Genomic DNA, 23,002 nt, shown 5'->3' with positions numbered 1-23,002 from the left:
TGTGGAGCCTCAAATATTTTGGTCCCCTGCTCAGGGATCCTTAGTATCTACGTATTGTATGCTGACTAAGGTACACACTCCTAAGTGTGTACCCACAATTTTTCTTAAATGTTTATAATATATCTTGCCAGATTACTATGCATTGCAATTTTACTGAAAAGCATCTCTCCCTAGGACATATTCACACTTCCTAAATTCTTCAATCTTTATCTTACTATTCCACTTGACTTAAGTGATTTCTAGCTTATGGTCTTGAGGTAGGAGTCCTACTCATTCTTGCACATTCATGTCAAATACTCACTATTATTCTGATAACTTTCTTGAACTCCGTAACATGTTTTGGCACCTCTTTATGATATTTTGCTTTATATCATAACTATTAGGTCCTTGACTTATTTCCTTAATGGAGACTGTAAGCTCCTTAAGAGCAGGCATTATTTCTTATTAGTTTTATGTTCCCTTTCATGCAATTCCAAAAACTGGCATATATCAGGTGCTCAATTAATATTTGTTGAATTAAACTAAATATGTAGGAAACAAAACTGATAACAATGTATGTATACAGAAAAAATTCAAAAAATCATTAAAATTTGTACATCAGAATGTATAGAATAAAGACTTTATTGTTCCTGTTGTATCATTTGTTTTATTATAATATTTAATATAATTAATGCTTATAGGAATTAACTGTCTTGAAATTATCTAATAAAACCTTAATGCGATATTCCTAAATGTTCTGTGAGACAGTCAGAATAAATAATAGAATACTCATTCTAAGGATAAGTAAGCTGGAGTGCAGAGATTTTATAATTGACCCTCTCAGGCCCCATAACATAACACACCTAGAACTAAAACCAGGGTCTTTTAACGTTCATCACTATAATACACTGTCTCATAATCCCAATAATATTTGTAGATATAAAGTGAATTAATGTATTAATGGTGTGATAGTTTAATTTTTTAATTTAAAGGCATAATATATGGAGAACATATTCGGGATATTCTTAAAGATGTTGGGAAGACTGACAAAGCTATTTAATGCAAAAATAAGAAATGCCAATAATTCGAATTATTTATAATTACAGACACACATGCATAAAATTATGAATACATGTTTATACATATACATATATGTATGTGTATATGAATATATATGCACACACAATTGTTTTATGTGTAGATACACAGATAAATAAGCACACACACACATATATATAGAGAGAGCATATTTCTCCCAAACATCTTATAATTTAGAATAAATGTTATGGGGATGATCTTTCAGAAGCTAAACTAATCTTTTGACAAGGAATCATGAATCTGTACGTCATATAGAAGTTTAAAGGATAAAATATTGAAAAAGATTTACATTCTCATCAAAATTTGATCATGTTCATCCTAGTTTGAAATTATCTGTAATGTATCAACATAAACTAAGGTTCATGTAACTGCAGCCACTTCGATTATTTTAGTGTTATTTGTACACAGCAGTCTTCACATGAATAAGCCAAATTCAGATCCCTTGTGACACTTTGCATTTTGGATTCAGAGTCACGTTGAGTACAAGGAAGACATGGTGTTTAAACTTCAATAGTCTCCTTCATTCATCCTTAGCACTGAACGCAGGCTCAAGAGAAGAACTTAAATTTTCATGGTAATAATATGAAATTTTTTGATATCAAAAATATATAAAAGACTTTTCTGACACACTGAGTACTTGGTCTGACTAAGAGGTTTAAGTGCAAGTGTACTGATATTGCTAAAGAAATGACATGATTTAGTTGTAAGGAAAATCTATCTGTAATTTCCCCTTCACTCATGGACAAGAGTTTGTTAAGAAGTACTATGACTGTTTCTACTTGGCTATATAGATCAAGAAGGAATCTCTAGACTGTTAATTCTACGTTGAAACTGAGTAGAGATAAACTTCATAAAGGCAGAATTCATATAAGTAAGTCAAAGAAACAGGATTAATGTTTATATTTATAATGAATACACAAAGAAGAAAGTCATGCCTCTTCTGAAAAAATTTCCTAGTACTGCTACTGCTAATTCCTTCAATAAATTTATTTTCTGTCCCAAAGAATAAGCTTAGAAAAATATCAATTTTGAAACTTGATAGTATAACAGCAGTGTCCCATATGAAATATAATGTGTTCTGTTAGAAAGGAATAATTTGTTCTAGGAAATATCTGCTGGCATAAGAATATTTAGAACTTTTAAAAACAGTTTAAATTATAATATTTGTTGCGTCCAATGTCTCTGATTTGTTTTTGTGTTTGTTTTTCTACATTTGGATTTATATTCTTTTTAACTGTGAGTTGGTTAGGTGCTTAGTATTGAGGGAAAGGCAGATGGGTTTGCCTGTACTAACTAGAAATAGGCCTTACAACTCAGTCTTCCTAGAATTAGACTATTCTGCTTTCTTTTTACTTCTGAATTCATTTCTTCAAGCATGCATGAATTCCACAGAACTATATAGTATGCTATTACAAGCTACGCACACTGCTTAGAACTGGGAATGCAATGTGAACAAGATGTATGACACTGCCCATTCTCAAGTTAATACCATCAATTTAAGTGAGCTTTTGCTTTTTTATATTTAAGGCAATCTAGTCTCAGTCTTCTTGGTGGGAAACAGTAATAAATCTTGAATGAAATATTTACATGCATACTTGCAGTAGCTCTATTCAGTTCTCAGTAAATGTTTCTTAAATATATCCCACCCAGTATTTGTGAATATTGGTTCCACTCTTGGTTTTGCATTGAAAAATTAAGGAGAATCACCTTTAAAATAAGATAATAGTCTATCTCTACAAAATACTCTTAGTGCATGAACCCAGTATCCCTTTGTTTTGTGAAACTGCTACAGTTACCAAAATACGGTGATCGTGAATGGAGGGAATGCAGACACTCTAGAGAAAGGATGCTGTGAGGCTCTGTCAAGGTCAATTGCTCAGAGCCCTCACTTCTCTTAGATCTGATATTTTGCAAAATTATTAGTTACAGCTATAAAGCAAGTGAATTAAAAATTCTGGAGGTATAACATAAGCAAACTGTCTTTTGTGAGGTTAGCTCTGACCTAAAACCTAAATTTAATTTTTAAAAAGTTATTTACTACCTGGGGCTTATCAACATCTGTGATCTATGCAGTCAATTGAGAAACAAACTATATTTAAGAGTCTTTGGGTAAATATGCCCATTTCTAAAGAAGCTATTACAAGTCCGACTTTCTTTATGCTCAAGTAAATTAGTACTTATCTGATTAGCTATTGCAAGCAAACCTTCCAGAGCTGTGTTGCAAGCATAAAAGAAGAATAACCTAGAAATAAAATCACTGGATTTAGAGGACTACCTGTATTTTATTTCAACCATATTCTATCCCTAATCTATAGAAATTTCTGCACATTGAATGATTCTGTAAAGTGACAACTTTCATAGTGATATTATAGTCAAAGTTGTTTCATTTTTGTTTAATCAGTCTCTAAGTTGTAATAAAATGTTTCTATTCACAAATGTGATGGGCTTTTTTAAGGTGATGGGTTCATAAATGTATCTGCCTCCCTATTCATTTGATAATAAGAACTACAACAAATCAGTGTCATCTATGAGCCAGGCATTGTTCTACATATTAAGAACACAACAGCATAAAAGACAAAAATAACTACATTTATGTAGCTTATGTTCTAACAGACGTATAAACACAACCACCACCACTGCCACCACAAACAAACAAACGTACAAAAACTTCATTATACATTGAATTGTGACAAGTACTATAAATAATAAGTAAAAATAAAGACAGGGAGAAGGAAAGCATTGGAATTGTAGGATGTGGTAAGATTATTTGCTCTTCATAGGTTTAAGAACAGCTAAGGAAATAAATTTAAAAAGGTGTATTTATCTATATGATAAATAAAGAGAGAGAAAAAAGCATTCATTTGTATCAAACTAGTAATGAAAATTACCTAAAAATTCATCTTTTCTCTTTCTTTCTTCCCTAATGGGGGAACAGAAAAAAATAAAAAGCAAGAATCACACATGTATAGAATTAATTAGACATCAGATATCTCTCAAACAATTATGCTAGGATTGAAAGCTAGAATTGATTTTTAATAGGATTTTTAAATATAAAAATGATATTAAAATTTATAAGAGGTGTGTTGATTATTACACACATCTCTCTTCTCCTGTGCACCACATTTTGTTTTAGAAGATGGATGACAGGGGCTATTTTCAGGTAAGCTCTCACATTTCAGACATTAAAAAAATTAGAGATATATTTATCATCATTTACAACATCATTTACAACTCTAATTGACTTCTAAATAGAGAAGTCAGTTGTCTTTATCTTTAAACGTTTCTCCAATCTATATTTCCAGAGAAAACATCCAAAATTTTAGAATCCAACTCCTATCTTTCTTTGTTTCATTATCTTTTTAGAATCTGATCAGTCAGTAAATTCTACCAATACATTCTTCTTCCCATCCCTTTGCATTACTGATTTTATTAATATATCCTTTGTTCTCTGACAATATAATTTTGATCATGACATCTTCCTTTCCAAGATATCTTCTTTTATTTCTGCACAAAATGGCCTCATGCATACTTTACTCAGTGTTTTCTTAAGTTCTAGTTTTACAATGAGCTATCTTTTGCTGTTTTCCACTAAAATTTATGATTTTATGTTCACTTGGGCTTGTTCCCTCATCATTTATTAGCATGGCTTATATTATTTTGTCTTGCTGTCATTCAATATTAGAAAAATAAAGCCCTAGAATTCTTCCTGTCCTCTGAGATGAGTGGGCATTGGGGGAGACAACTATTATTGAGGGAGTCAAAGTTGAATCTAGCAACTCAAAATTTAATCACCCTATCAGACCCAATTTATGTACTCCCTCTTCCATGATACACCTTCTCAGTTGAGTTAGTTTTGGCTCCCTCAGTTTTCCCAAAATATACTGTAACTACCTAATTTGTTTATAAGTATTCTTTGGTCTTCTCTCTCACACTATGAATCCCTTATTCAAATTTATTCCTGGGACATAAACAGTGTCAAGCACAAAGCATTTACTAATTAATTGGTTATTAAATTAAATTTCACTAAATTACAGCAAAACAAAGATCCAAATGCCAAGAATGTTAACTTGGGGCTAAGCCCCAAAATTTTGGGACAGGTTTCCTTAAATCCTTTGGTCTAATATTAGCTTCTGATGGGGCTGAGTTTACAATTAGTTGTTTTCTATTGTAGAAAAAGGGATACTCTAGAGCAGGCATTCTAAAAAATATAAGAAGCAAGTATTCTAAAAACCAGAAGTTGGGGAAAATATTGATGGTAAAGAAAAAGTAGTTCATAATGTCTCAGAATAAAAGCCATGTGCAGACATGCTGTCTCATAGATGATAGAACCCCACAGATTTCTGCTAAGCCACATTGGAATCACAACTGAAGTAGGAGGTCTGTTTGAGGCAGTCTGTATTTTCAAGTTTTTTGTTTTTCACTGTATGTTTATCCAAGTGAGGCCCATATTTATAAATTGTCCTTAGCTCAGTACATATTCTTAAAATAAACCATCATCTGTATTTTTAAAAGCTCCCTAAGTGAAACATGAACATCATAGTTTGAGAACCATAACATGAAGGTATTGTCCACAGCTCTTGTGGACATATAAATAGGGCCAGGTACATGGTTGGTATCTGTAATTCAGGAATTAGAGAGGCTGAGATGAGAGAATTGCTTCGGTCCAGGAGTTTGAGGCTGCAGTGAGCCACAATTGGGCCATTGCACTCCAGCCAGGGGACAGAGAAAACTCTGTCTCTTAAAAAACAAACAAACAAAATAGTTTGAGTGAATACTTAAAAAGTTCAGGAGCATCCGGTCAACCAGAGCAGCACACACCTGAGGGCTGTAAGGTGCCATTTCAGCCAGGATAACTTAGTAATACTGTGAGACTGACTGAAGACCATCTCTCCACTGTAGGTTCCTGAAAGGTAGTGAAGACAGATCTCTGGTGTTTCTAGCTCCCCAGATCTGGGACATAAGAAGTTGGTGAAGTTTCTAGAGGCAGTGTGCCTCACTTACTGCAACATCGAGCAAGAGGATCCACACAGAGGAATGCAGAGTAAAGCCCCCTACTGAAAGATGTAGCCCAAGCCAGAATAAATTCCCCATGCCTAGAGAGACTGTTTAAAATGAAGCGTCTTCTCAATGAAACTTTTGCCTTTCTTATTGTTCCTATAAACTACACAAGAGATTGTTGTAGGATGACTTCCTCCATACTTCAGCTAAAAGCTGGGTTTTTGTCCCACAACCAGGAAAGATTAGGCTCACGGACACAGAGAAGGGTGGAAGAAACGGAATTTACTGGTTGCAAAGAAAAACGGAAAAAACAGCAAGCCAGAGAGGGGTTCCTGTTAACAGGCCCTCATCTCACAGATTGAATCCTCAGCTCCCATCCTGAAACAGGAGCGGCCAGGCTCCTCCCCACTGCAAAGGGCGCAAACTTCCCAGAGCTCCACCCCGTTCTCCCAGTGCGCAGGTCCGTGGAAGGTTCCCCATGGACCCCTTTATACTTGACTGTCTCAAGGTGATGACCAACATAGAAAGGACCACAACTTTATCATCTCTATTGTGTGGCTGTTTGTGTTATGTGTGACTGATCATAGGAATCAGATATATTGCCACAGGCATTAAAAAACAGTCATCTTTCCCTCTTCCTTTTGGTTCCACCACCTGAGAGCAAGGGCAGTGGAAAGGCCGGTTTCAGAGAAACAGACCAAGTTTACATTCCCTACAAGTTTACTGAGCCTGAATAGGGGGAAGGGGAAGAACATTAAGTAAACATGAATCTTCATTTTTAAGTCTGTAGGATAGAATCTCGGTAACTAATCACATGGTTGTAATAACCCAAGGTGAATATCAAGTCATGGAATCAGACTAAAATATTCAAAAGTGATTTTGATACTCAGCAAAAATAATGGTAACAGAACAGAGTGGGTAAGAGTTACAGGTAAAATAAAGCCATTTTATGTTTATACTTGACTGAGACTAAACTCTTCACAGAGTACAGCAGAAATTTTACAGAAGCAAATCATAAACAAAGTAGTTTCATTTTCTGGCTTAAAAGCTGACTCATGATCTATATCAGCTACATTTAATGACACCAGCCTGATGGAGAGACACCATATATTTAAGGGTAACAACAATTTCCAAATGATTTTAAACCTCCAATTAAACACTGCCCTTACATGGATTCCTCTCAGGATTATAGAGCTTGGTTTACCTCCCACCAACTAATTAAGAAGTGAATACCAAGAAATTAAGAAGCCTGAAAACACATGGTGAATTCTGCTGAACTTTTAGAATTGAAACATGGAGGGTGAATTAGATCTTCCGTAACATTTGCTTATGTTTTGGAAAGTGCATCATCTTAAAGATGCTGCTTCTCTGATTGTTACATTGACAAAGGTGAGCCACACTGGAGTGAGAGATAATGGGTAGCTTTAAATGAGCCATAAAGGAAGTCTGTTGGCTAAAACTAATTACTTGTTACCCATGGTTGCCTTTAATAACTGAGTAGTCATTTTGTGCAACATAGAAAATTAGAAATATGCAATTATGCCTTCAATTTGGATAAAAACTAACCATTGTTTTTTTATACAAAAAAATTTATGCTTACAAGAAAAGAAATCCCTGTAGCATTTTAAATGTGGGATTCTGCATTGTAGACGGGAAAGTATAGTCTTTCAGCTGTCGGAAGGATCTGCCACATTCGCTGTCATTCTGTGATATCATTTCCCTCTAACCTTTAATGACTTACAATTGACAAATAAAAATTGTATATATTTAAGGTGAACAGTGTGACTTTTTGATATACATATACATTGTGAAACAATTGCCACTATCAAGCTAATTAACCTATTCATCACCTTTGTGTGTGTGTGTTGAGATTCAGGATCTACCCTCTTAGCAATTTTCAGGTATACACAGTATTATTAACTATAGTCATCATGCTGCCAATTACATGTCCAGAACTCTTTCATGCTACATAACTGAAATGTTGTATCCTGGCATTTCTGTTTCTCTCCATAACATATATTATTTTACTTTAACATGAGGTTTTTTCCAGTGGCGATGCAGTTAATTATAAGGACAAAATGAAAGTATAGCACTGAAATACTGGAGGATAGGCATGCGGCTTCTTTTACTGCATGGAGGAACAAATTCTGCATTTTGAGAAGAAAAAAAATCTTTGGCAGCATGTTCTGAAGTATCCATTATTTAATATTAGATGGCAAAGGGGTTTATTATACATTTTAAAGAGCCTATATAATTCTAATGGCCAACCATGTAATTCTTTGGGCACAAATTCTTTTTTCATAATCATTACTATGAGAATCTGAAAGCAAATGTACCACCATCACTGGCAATTACAAGTGCCAAATTATTAAGTGCATTAACAATTTTAGGCTACTGGAGTTCCACTTAATGCACTGGAGTAGCAATTTACTAAATGGACATAAGTGGTCTGAAAGAGCTAATGCACCCCACAAAGGTAAGCACTCAATCACTTCATTACCATTTGGATCATCTGTATATTCAAGAAGAGCAGGATTGCAGGAATGAAAAGTTATCATTACATATGAGAAAAGGAAAAATACACCATAACATAAGCAGTTTAAGAACTGCAGGTTCTTAAGAAGTTAGAAATTTTAAGAGCCTTTTTTGGAATATTAAATGGATTAAATTTGATGTGACAAATTGTAGTCCACAAAGTTAGCTTTCTCTCAATACTTGAGATTCAAAGTAAGAACTACCCCGAAATCTTACTGCAAATTCTAAACACCGTAATGTGAAGCTGTTCAAAGGAAAAAGGGGAAAAAACACCCATTCTTGAGTAGAGAGCTAATTATTCAAGGTTATTCAATTAATAAGCAAAAAATATATCTGACCTTATAGATATGTTAAATTACATAAGGACATGAAGAACAAAAGGGTATAAACATAGTACATATATTTAAAGCTTGAAGAAGTTTTAATCAATTGGTTTACTTTCATATTTCAGCTCTGGCTTCAAAAGAAACACCATATATAGCAGCCCCTGAGTTTGCTTTTTTAAATAAAAATAAGTTTACTCTAAGAATTATTTATTCTGAATCTTGCAACTAGCTATCTTTATGCCAGTCTACTTTAAAATGCTTTTATAATTGATAAATATTAATGAATGGATTTAATAATCAAGTCTCTTATATGACTACTACTCAGTTATAGATATTAAAAAGCCCATGGTATATTGAGAGGCAAAATGATTTTGAAATGCATTTTGTAGATGCTTTGTTTCATAGTATAGGATATTTTTTGTTTGTGTTTTTGCTAGTCACTGTTGATCTCAGGAACAGGTTTTTTCAGGCAGTGCATGGTAGAAGTAAGGATGTGCCTGGGTCTAAGAGACTCTGACTGTAACAACGTCAGTGAGGAGGAACTTTTACTTGGCTGGGGAACAGAATTATTTTCAAATCTAAGGCTTGCATAAGCAACAGAACATTAAGAATACGGATGATATATCTCCCCATTTACAGTGCCTCAGCTATCTCTGTATGTCTATTTCTATTTGAATCTATTTTCCTCTTTCTGTCACCAATTGGCTTTCTTGTGCATGCAGTAAATATTTACTGAGTGCTTATTATGTGCCAGATTCTGTTTCTGGCATTTGAAACTTGGATGTCAGTGAACAAAGCAGATACATATCCAGATTTCCTGACTGTTTATCTTAGTTGTGGAGAGACTGATGATAAACAATCAATATAATTTTGAAAGTAAATTATGTTAGATGGTGATACATGTTATGAGGAAAAAAATAAATTCTTGCCATAATTCCCAAGTTCACATTAACATTCTGAGAGTTTGAGAGATTATCATGGCTTCTTTAAAAGGTTTATAGCAGAACATATCACAAAACCCATCCATCATGTGGATACACATATGGAAAGGGTACATATAAATATATATATATATATATCTTCCCTTGATAGCAAACCAAGATTTTCCTAATTCTATTCTCATAACCATGAAATCAAGAACACAATATGTGCTAGTTATAATAATGTTATAATGTTACAATAATGTCACCCAGGGAGGGAGCGGGGGTATCTCAAAGATTTCCCCAGTTCCCCACTCTGATGTGCCCAGCTCCTTGGCCTCTCTTACCCCAGGAATGGGGAAAATGGCCCTGAAGGCCTGATGAGCTTACCATTCGAATAAATATCATGGACCCAAAGAGTTCAGCGGAGTGCAATTTATTAGGCAGAGAGAGAAAGAGAGAGAGAGAGAGCTCCCATGCTGCCATGGGAGGGGATCCAAGTTACGAATCCGTATAGGTAAGGAGCTATGGGATTTTAACTCTGAAGTTATTCCTGCCCCATTCATATTCTTATCCAATGAGATAAGTTCTTTCAAACTTCTGCTGTAGTGATTGATCTTTGACTTTGATACCAGTTTGGCTACTTGGTGCCCAACAGAGGTCCCTCCTCCCAGAACTTTCCAAGGGCTTTTTGAACAAAGACGCCCACCTGGATTCCTCTACCTAGTCCGAGCTAGGGAAAGTCAGACAGAACTCTAGGTTGCCGGATGGGGGTGTGGATGGATATGTGGTGCTGGGAAGCTCCTGCCTTTGAACCCACGCCCCTTGTGGACTCAAGAAGTTTTTTTTTTTTTTTTTCCTTAACACAGTCCCTCAATAATAATAGTAATAATAATAGCTAACATTTCCTGAGGTTTGCTATATGTCTGGCACTGTGCTAAGTTACATCCAATGACTCGTTCAGAATATTATCAAATATATGTGACTGAGAATTATTCAGTCTTGTTTACTGTGTGCTAGTTATGATGAGAATTTATCATAGGAATTGACCAGGACAATATGTGAGCAACAATAGGCATTCCAACATACTGTATACATACTCTTGCCAAGGCCTTATTTAAATTTTCAGTACCACTAGTAATAAGATTACAAACAGCTACGTGAGTCTAGACAAAGAAATATTCCCCACAATAAAAAGAGGAAGCAGAGTAAGATATCTAAAAGGAGAACATGGGCAAAAAGGCCAGAAAAGAGAATATGATTTTTTAAAAAAAGGCTTAAAAGGAGAGAAAATTAAAACAGCTAAAAGAGATGTCTCACTGAGGTCTTCACCTATAATCCACGAGGAAGAAAAAGCCCTACAAGCAAGAGCCCTACAATTATTTGTTTTTCTTAAAAATATGTGCATCTTAGCATTAAGATTCAGTTAGGTCTCCTCTCTTTTTATCAGTAGCAAAACTCCTCTTCCAGACTGGAACATTAGTGGCTATGGTGGTGGTGGTACACAGGGTGGGGTCAGTAGAAAAGGACCCTTCCCTTGGGGATAAGGTATACCGCATACCTAAGCAGGACTCTGTTGTACAAGACTTGTCAAATAAACCTATTGTAATAGAAGGGCTGACTCAATATTAAATGTTAAACTGCAGACAATTTCAATCTTCCCCTCTCCCTCTTCTCTTCTTGCCCCACATTTGGGCAAACGAATCAGAAAATTATATGCTGTCTCCTGTGGCACTGGCAAAAAGTTCAAATCACATGGTACCTGAATTTCATAAGGAAACTATCACATCAGCCCCACACTTAACTCCAATGAAAGCCTAGATTAGTCATTTCTCCTTGCTATATCAAGCCATTTTAGGATGTACTTGGGAGGCTTCCCTGCTTCTCTCAAAAGCCTCATTGTGTTATGGGTAAATCTATTGATTCATTTTGATATATGTGTAGTATCAATAATCTTGATATCCTAACCCATTTTCAATGAGGATTCATTGCTTCTTCAAGGGACGAACACATCATCTCTGTTCAGCCAGGGGCATATCCAAGACTCTTACATTTGTGGGTCACTTTTTCTTTCATTTCAGACAAATTAGGTATTTAGGCCATCCATTATCAATATCTCTGATGCATTCCCAAATCACTGAACATGATCAGGGCATTACTTTGATTGTACTTAATAATTGTACTGTATCCTAGCAGAAATTATTTTCTACTCTTTGGCCCATGTCAGATTATATTTGTTAGCGTTATCACACCATGTTCTTTAGGGAGGGCTATAAAATGTGCAATGAAAAACTGGCAATGTAATCTGCTCCCAAATATATCCCCTTATTTTAGCAGGTTTTAACATTTCAACAGCTTGTTCTCTAAGAAATATTAATATCATAAGACATTTGTAAAATCATTTTATTTCATCCATTTTCTTCTCAATCTCCTGAAATGTGAGACAAAACAGAGATTTCTTGGATGCCTGATGAGAACCTAATTTTTTTGTTTATTTCATTATTCGTTTTTTTGTTTGTTTGTTTTCCCCAGCAGTTGAAGAATAAGGCAACTGCCATGAAAACTGATGCTATGCCTTCAACATCTCCCAGGCTAAAACAGTCCAATCTTAAATTCCACGTATTTTTCAACACTGCAGATTTCCAAGGAGAAAATGGGATACAGAAGAATATTACATAAATCCAGCATTCACAGCTATAAAAAAAATCACAACCACATATGTAACAGTTACCATGTACCACATAACTGATTGAAAAACCTTATAATAATATACAACTATAAATTATTTCATTAATAATAGTAATGCTTTACTTAATTATACATTTTTCACTATCTGGAAATTAAGAAAAAGAAACCCAAAGTATCTCTTCTGCCAAAAGACTCAAACTAACAAAAATAAATTAAGCAAGCTAAAGTCATATATATCTTAAAATATAATTTTAGAATCATTTTGGAAGTTTGCTTATTTCACATATATAATAGTTAAAAGATATTTTAGGAAGTGAGTCAACTCTGTTTTAGGAAGCACTGGAGTTTTTTTTCTTGTTTTATTATCTCCAAAAACCGGTATAGTTCAATATTTAAAGACAAGTTTATTATTCAAACTTTCCGTCATTTATGACCATATCATAAAATAAAAATGTCTTTCCTAGTAATTGTCATTTATTATAAACCATTCTAACCACATTAAAAAATTTCATGTCTGTGGTAACATTTTAAAAAAATGTATATTTGGGCTTAGTTCCTGTTTACTGGCAAGCAGGCAGTTTCTTAAAACCTTGGAATCTCATGAGTGATGAATGCCTTTCATATGCTAATGTATGACTTTTGACTAAGGTGCTTCTAGACAGCTTCAGGATGGTGTCTGGATGCCAGAAAGACCAAGTCTTGACTTGAAGCTTAAATAGTTTAGCCACATCCTATAACTACCAAAGAGAGGAGAGGGGCTGAAGATTGAGTTAATAGCTAATGGCCATTAATGTGATCAATCATGCTTATGTATTGAAACTGTACTGGCCTGTGAATCAGAACAACTGCATCTTGAATAGGAGCTGGGTAAAATGAGGCAGAAACCTACTGGGCTGCATTCCCAGATGGTTAAGGCATTCTAAGTCACAGGATGAGATAGGAGGTTAGCACCAGATACAGGTCTTAAAGACCTTGCTGATAAAACAGGTTGCATAGAAGAAGCTGGAGAAAGCCCACTAAAACCAAGATGGTCATGAGAGTGACCTCTGGTCATCCTCACCACTACACTTCTATCAGTGCCATGACAGGTTCCAAATGCCATGTCAATGTCAGGAAGTCACCCTATATAGTCTAAACAGGAGATCCATGAATAATCACCTCTTGTTTAGCATATCATCAAGAAATAACCATAAAAACAGGCAACCAGCAGCCTTCAGGGCTGCTCTGTCTATGGAGCCATTCTTTCATTGCTTCACTTGCCTGATAAATTTGCTTTCACTTTACTCTCCGGACTTGCCCTGAATTGTTTCTTGTGCAAGATCTAAGAACTCTGTCTTGCGATCTGGATCAGGACCCCTTGCCTGTAATAAAAACTCCAAAAAAAAAAAAAAAAAAAAAAAAAAAAAAAAGCCAAGAAAACCCTAAACAAGGATATTTGCAGAACTTCAGAGTTGGCAAACATATTCACATGCTGAAAGGGTAGTACACCCAAACTCCTGTGTTCAGGATCCTTCCAGGCCTAGCCCAATGTACCTCTTAATCTGGCTGGTTTTTATTGTACTCTTTGTAATAAACCAATGACAGCTAAGTAAAATGTCTTCCTGAGTTCTATGAGCCATTCTAGAAACGATTGAACCTGAAGGAGGAGGTTGTAGGAATCCTCATCATTGTAACCAGCTTAGACAGAAGTGGGGGTACCCTAGGCTCACAATACTTGTAACTTGTATGCTTTGAAATCCTTTGGGGAGGCAGATATTTATCAACTGAGCCAAAAAAATGGAATAATATTCAGAATATGTAATCTGGTTGGGTGGTCATAAGTAAAGGTGTCTCGGAAGAATTATTTGTCAGGGTGAGATATGCTCAATGAATAGGCAAGTGGAGGCATTCCAGGTGGAGAAAATAGCATAAACAAAACCCTCAAGCAGGATAGGATGTGGTGTATTTGAAAGAATGAAAGAACTGTGGGCTGAAGTTTAGAAAGTGAAGGGGAGGGTAGCCTCCCTAGTCTACTTTAGGCAGTGACCGGCTGATTATGTTATAAACTGTATTTTTACCCCCTAAACAATTGGAAATTATAAAATGGCTTTATGGAGGAAAATGTCATAACCAATTTCATAAAATAATTTCATAAACATTATTCTTTCAGGATGCAAATACTTACAAGTAACAAGAAACCTAAATAAAGTTGGCTTACATCATTGAAAGTGCAGATACAGAGTGAACTTCTGCAATTGTTTAATTTAGTGCCTAAATGGTCAGTAAAGAATTCTATTTATTTTCTTCACTGTACAGTTTGCTTTTGCATAAGACTCCTTTCCTTCATGATAACCAAATTACTGCAGCACTTGAAGGCTTCACATCATGTATACCATCATCCAAAAGAGAAGAGGGAGCTATTCTTACAGAATATTAAATATCTAACATTCATCCTAATTACTAGTTGTATGTCATATATCTACCTCAGAAACAACCACTGAAGTTAAAGGAATGAAATCTAAAGTCTTAAATAAAAAAGTCCAGTCACATAGGTTATGGTGGGATCAGTTTCTTCCAAAGCGGATTAACTGGTGGAGGAGAGATGGATATGATGTAGGAATAGCACTATGTGGTAACAGGACAATGGAAAAATCCAAAAGACAGTTAAAATAAGAACTAGGCAAAGACCACAGGATAACAGAAAACCCAACATTAGTAACAGATAATGGCTAAAATCCCTATCAGGGTGACATGTCCATGGCTCAGGCAAATCCAAAGAAGGGGGAAAGGGGTCAGTAACTGAGGGTTCCTAAAATTCTTTCCTTTTTCAGAGTATCTAATGACTATTCCACCCCCTAATTAAAGAAACCTCTATAAAATAGGAATGCTGGGTGGTCACAGGAGAATTGGGGAAAACATCAAGCAGTAATTTCACCTAACAGCCAGAAAGGAGGTCTTAACATTAGCTACAAGGACGAGGATGAGGCTGGGCTGACAAGATCCTAACAAAACAGGGTGGGGCATAAGCTGGTTAAAATTGGGTGGGTCCAAAATAGTGTTGGGTTTGACCCATGCCATATCCCAGACCTAATTATGTGATAATTACCATACTAAATCACACCTACCAGTGCCATGACAGATCCAAGCATGCCCATTTTCAAAAGATATACTCACAAATTTCATCAAGATGAGACTTCTCTACATAAGACTTCTACTGTGACAGCAAGGACAATGCCTTTAAACTTCTTTGAAAACCTATCATTTGGTTGAGAGGATCCAGGAGATGATAATTAAATTCTTGAACAGATCTTTTGTCTGAGGCAAGCCTATTGATATTTCTGAGATCTTAACAAAGGATTTTACATCTATGCCTTTGGTTTCATATGTGGACAATGATTTTCTTACAGTGAACTCTATTTGACCATTTCTTGGGAGCCATTGCTTGATTTTTAACATGGTTTGCTTTTTGGAAACTCTGATAATTTCCAATGCTATAAAACCTCTAATTATTAATGTTTTAGAGCATTTCCATTGTTCATCTCTTTCCTCTCACATTTTATTGTAAGCAGTGAGAAGCCACCAGACACCATGTTCAACACAGAGGGTGGGAATATCTTTAGCTAGATAATCCAGTTCATTAGGTGTAGTTTTTATTTTAAACTTTATCAGAGGGGACAGTATTTCTAACTCCCACTACATAACAAGTATCCGCTCTCCTCCAATTTTACATTTTTCTCACTTACCTTTAAGTCCTCACTTAACAGCCTACCAAAAGTCCATGGTGCTTCTACAAACACTTTATTCTAGGCTTTTTCAGCTTTTATAAACCGTCTTAAATATTTCCAGCTTCTTCCCACTGTTCAGTTTAACAGTCATTCTCACAGGATAGGATTATTTTTTGGCAGCTCCTCATTTTTTAGGCACAAAAATGTGTATTAGTAATCTATTGCTGTATAACATGTTATTCTAAAAACTAGCAGTTTTAATAACCGAATATTACGACATCATTTCTGTAAGTAGGAATTCAGAAGAAGCTTACTGGATAGTTCTGAACCAGAGACTCTGATGCGGTTATAGTCAGTTGTTGGACAGGGCTGCTGTCATCTAATGGCTTGTCTGGACTAAAGAATGTGTTCAAAGGTAGCTCACTGACGTGGCTGTTGGCAGGATGCGATGCCTCAGTTCCTCAATCCTTGTTGGCAAAAGGTGTTAGTTTTTTACCACATAGGCCTATTTTTACAACGTGGCGGCTAATTTCTTCTCAAATGTGAGGGACTGAAAAGAAAGCTATGGTACCTTATATGACCTACTTTCCAAAGTCACACTCCATCATTGTCACTTTATTCTATTCTTTAGAACCAAGTCATAAGTCCATCTCCACATTCAAGATCATTAATACAAGGCTCCATATATTAAAGAAAGAATATCAATGAATTTGTGGTTATATTTTAAAACCACCATACACAGCTCTTGCAGAGACTTCAGTTATTTTAATAATACACATATTAGGCTGCTTGAAGTTGTCCCATAGCTCGATGATAATCTGTTCATTTTTCTATGCATTTCCTTTTGGATACTTTCTATTGCTATGTCTTTAAATTCATTACTTTTTTTCTACAAAACATAACCTCTGTTAGTTCCATCAAGTGTATTGTTTAATCTTAAACATATTTTCATTTCTAGAAATTGATTTGTGTCTTTTTAATTCTTCTGTTTCTACTTATGTAGTGTCTGGCTGTGTCCCCATCCAAATCTTATCTTGAATTCCCACGTGCTGTGAGAGGGACCTGGTGGGAGGTAGCTGAATCATGGGTGCAGGTCTTTCCCATGCTGCTCTCATGATAGCAATTAAGTCTCATGAGATCTGATGGTATCATAAGGGGGAGTTTCTCTGCCCAGACTCTCTCTTTGCCTGCTACCATCCACTTAAGAGGTGACTTGCTCCTACTTGCCTTTTGTCATTATTGTGAGGCTTCCCTTGCCATGTGTAAGTCCAATTAAACCTCTTTCTTCTTTTTTTTAAAGATAGGGTTTCACCCTGATGGCCAGGCTGTTCATGAACTCCTGACCTCAGGTGATCTACCCACCTCGGCCTCCCAAAGTGCTAGGATTACAGGCATGAGCCACCCCGCCAGGCCTAATTTTTGTATTTTTAGTAGAGATGGGGTTTCACCATGTTGGCCAGGATGGTCTCAATCTCTTGACCTTGTGATCTGCCCACCTCGGCCTCTCAAAGTGCTGGGATTACAGGCTTGAGCCACCGCACTTAGCCCAATTAAACCTCTTTCTTTTGTAAATTGCCCAGTCTCAAGTATATATCAGCAGCATGAAAATGGACTAATACAACTTAACACGTTCAATCTTTCTCTAGGTTCTTGAAAATATGGAATACAGTTACAGTCCCTGTTGTAATGTCTTTTGCTATTCTTTTGATCATCATTCCATTAATTTATCATTTCTGGGTCAGTTATATTTGATAGATTGTTCTCTTTATTATTAGATAACAGCTTATAATACCTCTCAAGCATGTGGTAGTAACTGATTCCTATAAATTGCTTTCTGAGATGCTTTTATAAATGATTTCATTTTAGAGCATATTGATTGCTGAGGAAATGAATTATAGCTGTCAGCACTGGTTATGTAGCTGACTTCTTCACACCTTTTAATAAACTGATGCCATAAATTTTGTTACTATGAAAGAAAAAAATTAATTTTATCGCAAAAATGAGGGTAATGATAAAGAAAGAATGACTCTTGAGAAGATGAAATAAGAAAATTGTTATTTTTTCTCAACTGGGAGCAATTCCAAAAGTAATAATGGTTTGAAAACTGATTAGTTTTATTAGGCTCATATGAAAGAGTATTGGATAAAAGTAAGCACTAGACCAGTGTTCTTCACATCATTACTGTTCCACACCAATTGTCATTAGAACAAAACAGAATAAACAGAAAACAGCATAAACAAAACCCTCTGATTCTACGACACCATGACTTGGCCAATCATGAAAAAATATTTGTTTTATTTTATAGTAAAGCAAGGCTAGAGAAAGAAACACAAAAGTTTCTTTGAAAGAGGAGTCAGCCTGAAGTTATTATAAATTAAAACTCAACTATATTTTCAAAATAAAGCTATTAATTGACTATTCTTGAACTTCCTTCAAAATCTCGAAACAGAGTATGAGGACAACCAGCACTTGCAAACAAAACTCATTCTTTCCTATGAGCCTCTTCCAATTTTAATCTTAAGTTTTAATAACGAATCTACAGAAAATAGGGACAGAATAGGAAACTGAAAAAAAATGACAAGTAACAATTAATCATCATGACAATGTAAATTAACATTGTTACATAACCAGAAGATAATATTAGAAATGTAGATAAAATATACACAAAACAAAAGAAAACACAACTTACAGTTGTTTTGCTTTGTTTTTGGGTTTCTGTTGTTGTTGTTGGCTCTGAGTTGAAAGGAGCCAAACTAAAGGAAGTGCTGGGCCCTGAAGAGATAGCATCTTTAAGGTTGTTCTTCATGAAACTGAAAAAAAGAAAACAAAAAAGTATGTAGGAATGTCAGACATATTTCGGCACATTTCTAAAATAAACATAACATTTATTTTTCCCCCAAAGATCAGCAAACACAGATTTAAGAATAATAAGTTTGCCATGGCAATAATACAGAGAGGATGGTGAACAAAGCCAATGCTTTGAGTCTTGAAAATGTATTGCAGTAAAAGTAGTACTAGAAAGAAAGTAACAGGTGCAGAGTTTAGAGACCTTAAATAGCACATTAAGATTTACACTCAAGAAAGAAGATTGAAGAAGGCCATCTCAAGTCTGAGGGAATTCCAATGGATTAATCTTAAGTTAATTGCTGTGTATTAAAGCATGGACTTTTATATTTGCTTTTGCTCTTTACAGTGTTTCTAAATTTTCAGTTGTCCTCTTTCCTTAATTTTAAGTAGACTCACACTTTGTTTACTTAAATAAATTTATTTTTTTAAAATGCTTTATTAATCTAAAAACTTACAAAGTTTTTTGGCACTCTTGGAAGCAAAAGTGAATGGTACACTTTATACTTATACTTTTATCTCATATTTGTCATATTGTTTTATAATTTATTTTACATGATTTTACTGTGTCTGGCTGTGAGATGCTTGTGAGGCAGGAATTTGTCTCTTTCCCTCTCTCTTTTGTTTAAATCTTTGCAACTCTAATGCGTATTACTTCTAGAACCTGATAGGTGCTTAATAACAATAAAACAATAACTCAGAAACTACTAATTTACAAGGCGGAAAACTCCCTCAATATACTCTGTCAAGAAATAAACAAAAACAATGACTATTCTTACAATGGATTGTTAGGCCATGTATTGTAGATACTTCTACAAATAATCTGATTCAATAATAATGTAAATTTTGATAAATTTCAACACCGTTTCACGTTAAAGGCTCTCAATACAGTAGGTATTCAAGGACTACACCTCAAAATAATAAGAGCCTTCCATGACAAAACCACAGCCAACATTATATTGAGTGAGCAAAACCTGGAAGCATTCCACTTGAAAACTGGCACAAGACAAGAATGCCCTCTCTCACAACTTCTATTCAACATGGTATCGAAATCCTAGCCAGAGCAATCAGGCAAGAGAAAGAAATAAATGGCATCCAAATAGGAAGAGAAAAAGTAAAACTTTCTCTGTTTGCAGATGACAGGATTCTACATAGAGAAAACACCATAATGTTGGCCCAAAAGCTCCTTCAGCTGATAAATAACTTCAAAATTGCAGGATACAAAATCAATGTACAAAAATGACTAGCATTCCTATACACAACAACAGCCAAACCAAGAGCCAAATCAGAAAGGCAATCCCATTCGCAATTGCCACAAAAAGAATAAAATACCTGGAAATACAGCTAACCAGGGAGGTGAAAGATTGCTACAATGAGAATACCAAACACTGCTCAAAGAAATTGGAAAAGACACAGACAAATGGAAAACATCCCATGCTTATGAACAGGAAGAATCAACTGTCATTAAAATGGCTATACTGGCCAAAGCAGCTTACAAATTCAATGCTATGCCTATCAAACTATTAATGACATTCTTCACAGAGCTGGAAAAAAACTATTTTAAAATTCATATGGGACCAACAAAGAGCCCAAATACCCAAAGCAAACCTAAGCAAAATGAACAAAGTGGGAAGTATAACCTTACTTAACTTCAAACTACACTACAAAGCTAAAGTAATCAAAAACAACATGGTACAAAACCAAGCACAAAGACCAATGGAACAGAATAGAGAGACCAGAAATAAGGTGCACATTTGAGACCATCAAGCTGACAAAAACAAGCCATGGAGAAAAAACTCTCTATTCAATAAATTATGCTGGGATAACTGGCTAGACATATGCAGAAGATTGAAGCTGGACACTTTCCTTAAACCATACATAAAAATTAACTCAAAATAGATTAAAAACTTAAATGTAAAACCTAAATCTATAAAAATCCTGAAAAACAATCTAAGGAATACCATTCCGGATATAGGAACAGGCGAAGATTTCACGATGAAGATGCCAAAATCAATAATGACAAAAGCAAAAATCGACAAGTGATATCTAATTAAACTTAGAGCTTCTGTACAGCAAAATAAACTATCAATACAAAAACCAGACAACCTAGATGATGGGAGAAAATTTTTGCAAACCATGCATCTGATGGAGGTCTAGTATCCATCATCAATAAGGAACTTCAACAAATTTATGAGAAAAAAAACCCATTAAAAAGTGGGCAAAGGACATAGACACTTCTCAAAAGACAACATACATGTGGCCAAGAATCATATGAACAAAAAAGCTCAATATCACTGATCATTAGAAAAATATAACTCCAAAACACAACGAGATACTATGTCATACTAGTCAGAATGGCTATTAGTAAAAAGTCAAAAAATAGCAGATGCTGGCAAGGTTGTGGAGAAAAGGGAACCCATATGCACTGTTGGTAGGAGTGTAAATTTGTTCAACCATTGTTAAAAATAGTATGGAGATTCTTCAAAGAGCTAAAAGCAGAATTACCCTTCAACCCATGAATCCCATTACTGAGTATATACCCAGAGGAATATAAATCATTCTACCACAAAGACACATGAATGTGAATGTTCACTGAAGCACAATTCACAATACCAAAGACATGAAATCAACCTAAATACCCATCAATAACAGATTTCATAAAGAAAATGTGGTCCATATATAACATGGAATATAGTGCAGCTACAAAAAAAATGAGATCACATCTTTCCTAGGAATATGGATCCAACTGCCGGCTACTATCCTTAGCAAACTAATGTAGAAACAGAAAACCCAGGTACTCAGAAGAGGGACCTAATTGATAAGCACTTATAAACACAAAGAAGTAAATGACAGACAATGGGGTCTACATGAGAGTGAATGATGGGAGGGGGGAGAGCAGCAGAAAAGATAACTATTTGCTAATGGGCTTAATACCTGGGTGATGAAATAATATGTACAATCAAACTCCATGACTTGTGTTTACCTGTGTCACAAACCATCACATGTACTCCCAAGTCTAAAATAAAAGTGAGAAAAAGAATGTGTATCTTTCATTATTTTGACAAGGCTATTTTACATTCCTGAGTGATTAAAAACAACTTAATTTGTTGTAGAAAACTGATAGGAATGCAAATGTTTCTCGTCCATATTAATACAAGTATGTAATTTCCATTAGATAATATGTATATATATAATACAGGCATACCTCATTTTACTGTGCTTCACTGATGTATTTTTTACAAATTGAAAATTTCAGGCAACCTGTGTTAAGCAAGTCTAGTGGCACCATTTTTCCAATAGCACATGCTCACTTCATCTCTCTATTACATTTTAGTAATTCTCAAAATATTTCAAACTTTTCATTATTTTTATATTTGTTATCATGATCTATGATCAGTGGTCTTTGATGTTATTATTGTAATTTTTTTGGAGCTCTGTGGGCTGTGCTCATAAGATGGCAAACTTAATTGACATGTGTTGTGTAAGCATTCTGACTGCTCCACCAACCAGCAGTTCTTCTCTCTGCCTTTCTCTGTCTCTCTGTCTCTGATCTCCATATTCTCTGAGACACAGTGATATTGAAAAAGACAAATTAATAGTTCTGCGGTGACTTCTAAGTGTTCAAGTGAAAGGAAGAGTCTCATGTCTCTCATGTTAAATCTATAGCTAGAAATGATTAAGCTTAATGAGGAAGGAATGTCAAGAGCTAAGCGACTAAAAGCCGGGCCTCTTGCACCAAACAGCCACTTTTTTAATACAAAGTTAAAATTCTTGAAGGAGATTAAAAGTACTACTCCGGTGAACACACAAATGATAAGAAAGCAAACACCCTTATTGCTGATATGGAGAAAGTTTAGTGGTCTGGATAAAAGATCAAATCAGCAACAATATTCTTGTAAGCCTAATACAG

Source organism: Sapajus apella, unplaced genomic scaffold (assembly GCF_009761245.1).
Source record: "Sapajus apella isolate SASKATOON/1434 unplaced genomic scaffold, GSC_monkey_1.0 scaffold55, whole genome shotgun sequence".
NCBI lineage: Eukaryota > Metazoa > Chordata > Mammalia > Primates > Cebidae > Sapajus > Sapajus apella.
This window is presented reverse-complemented; position numbering follows the sequence as displayed.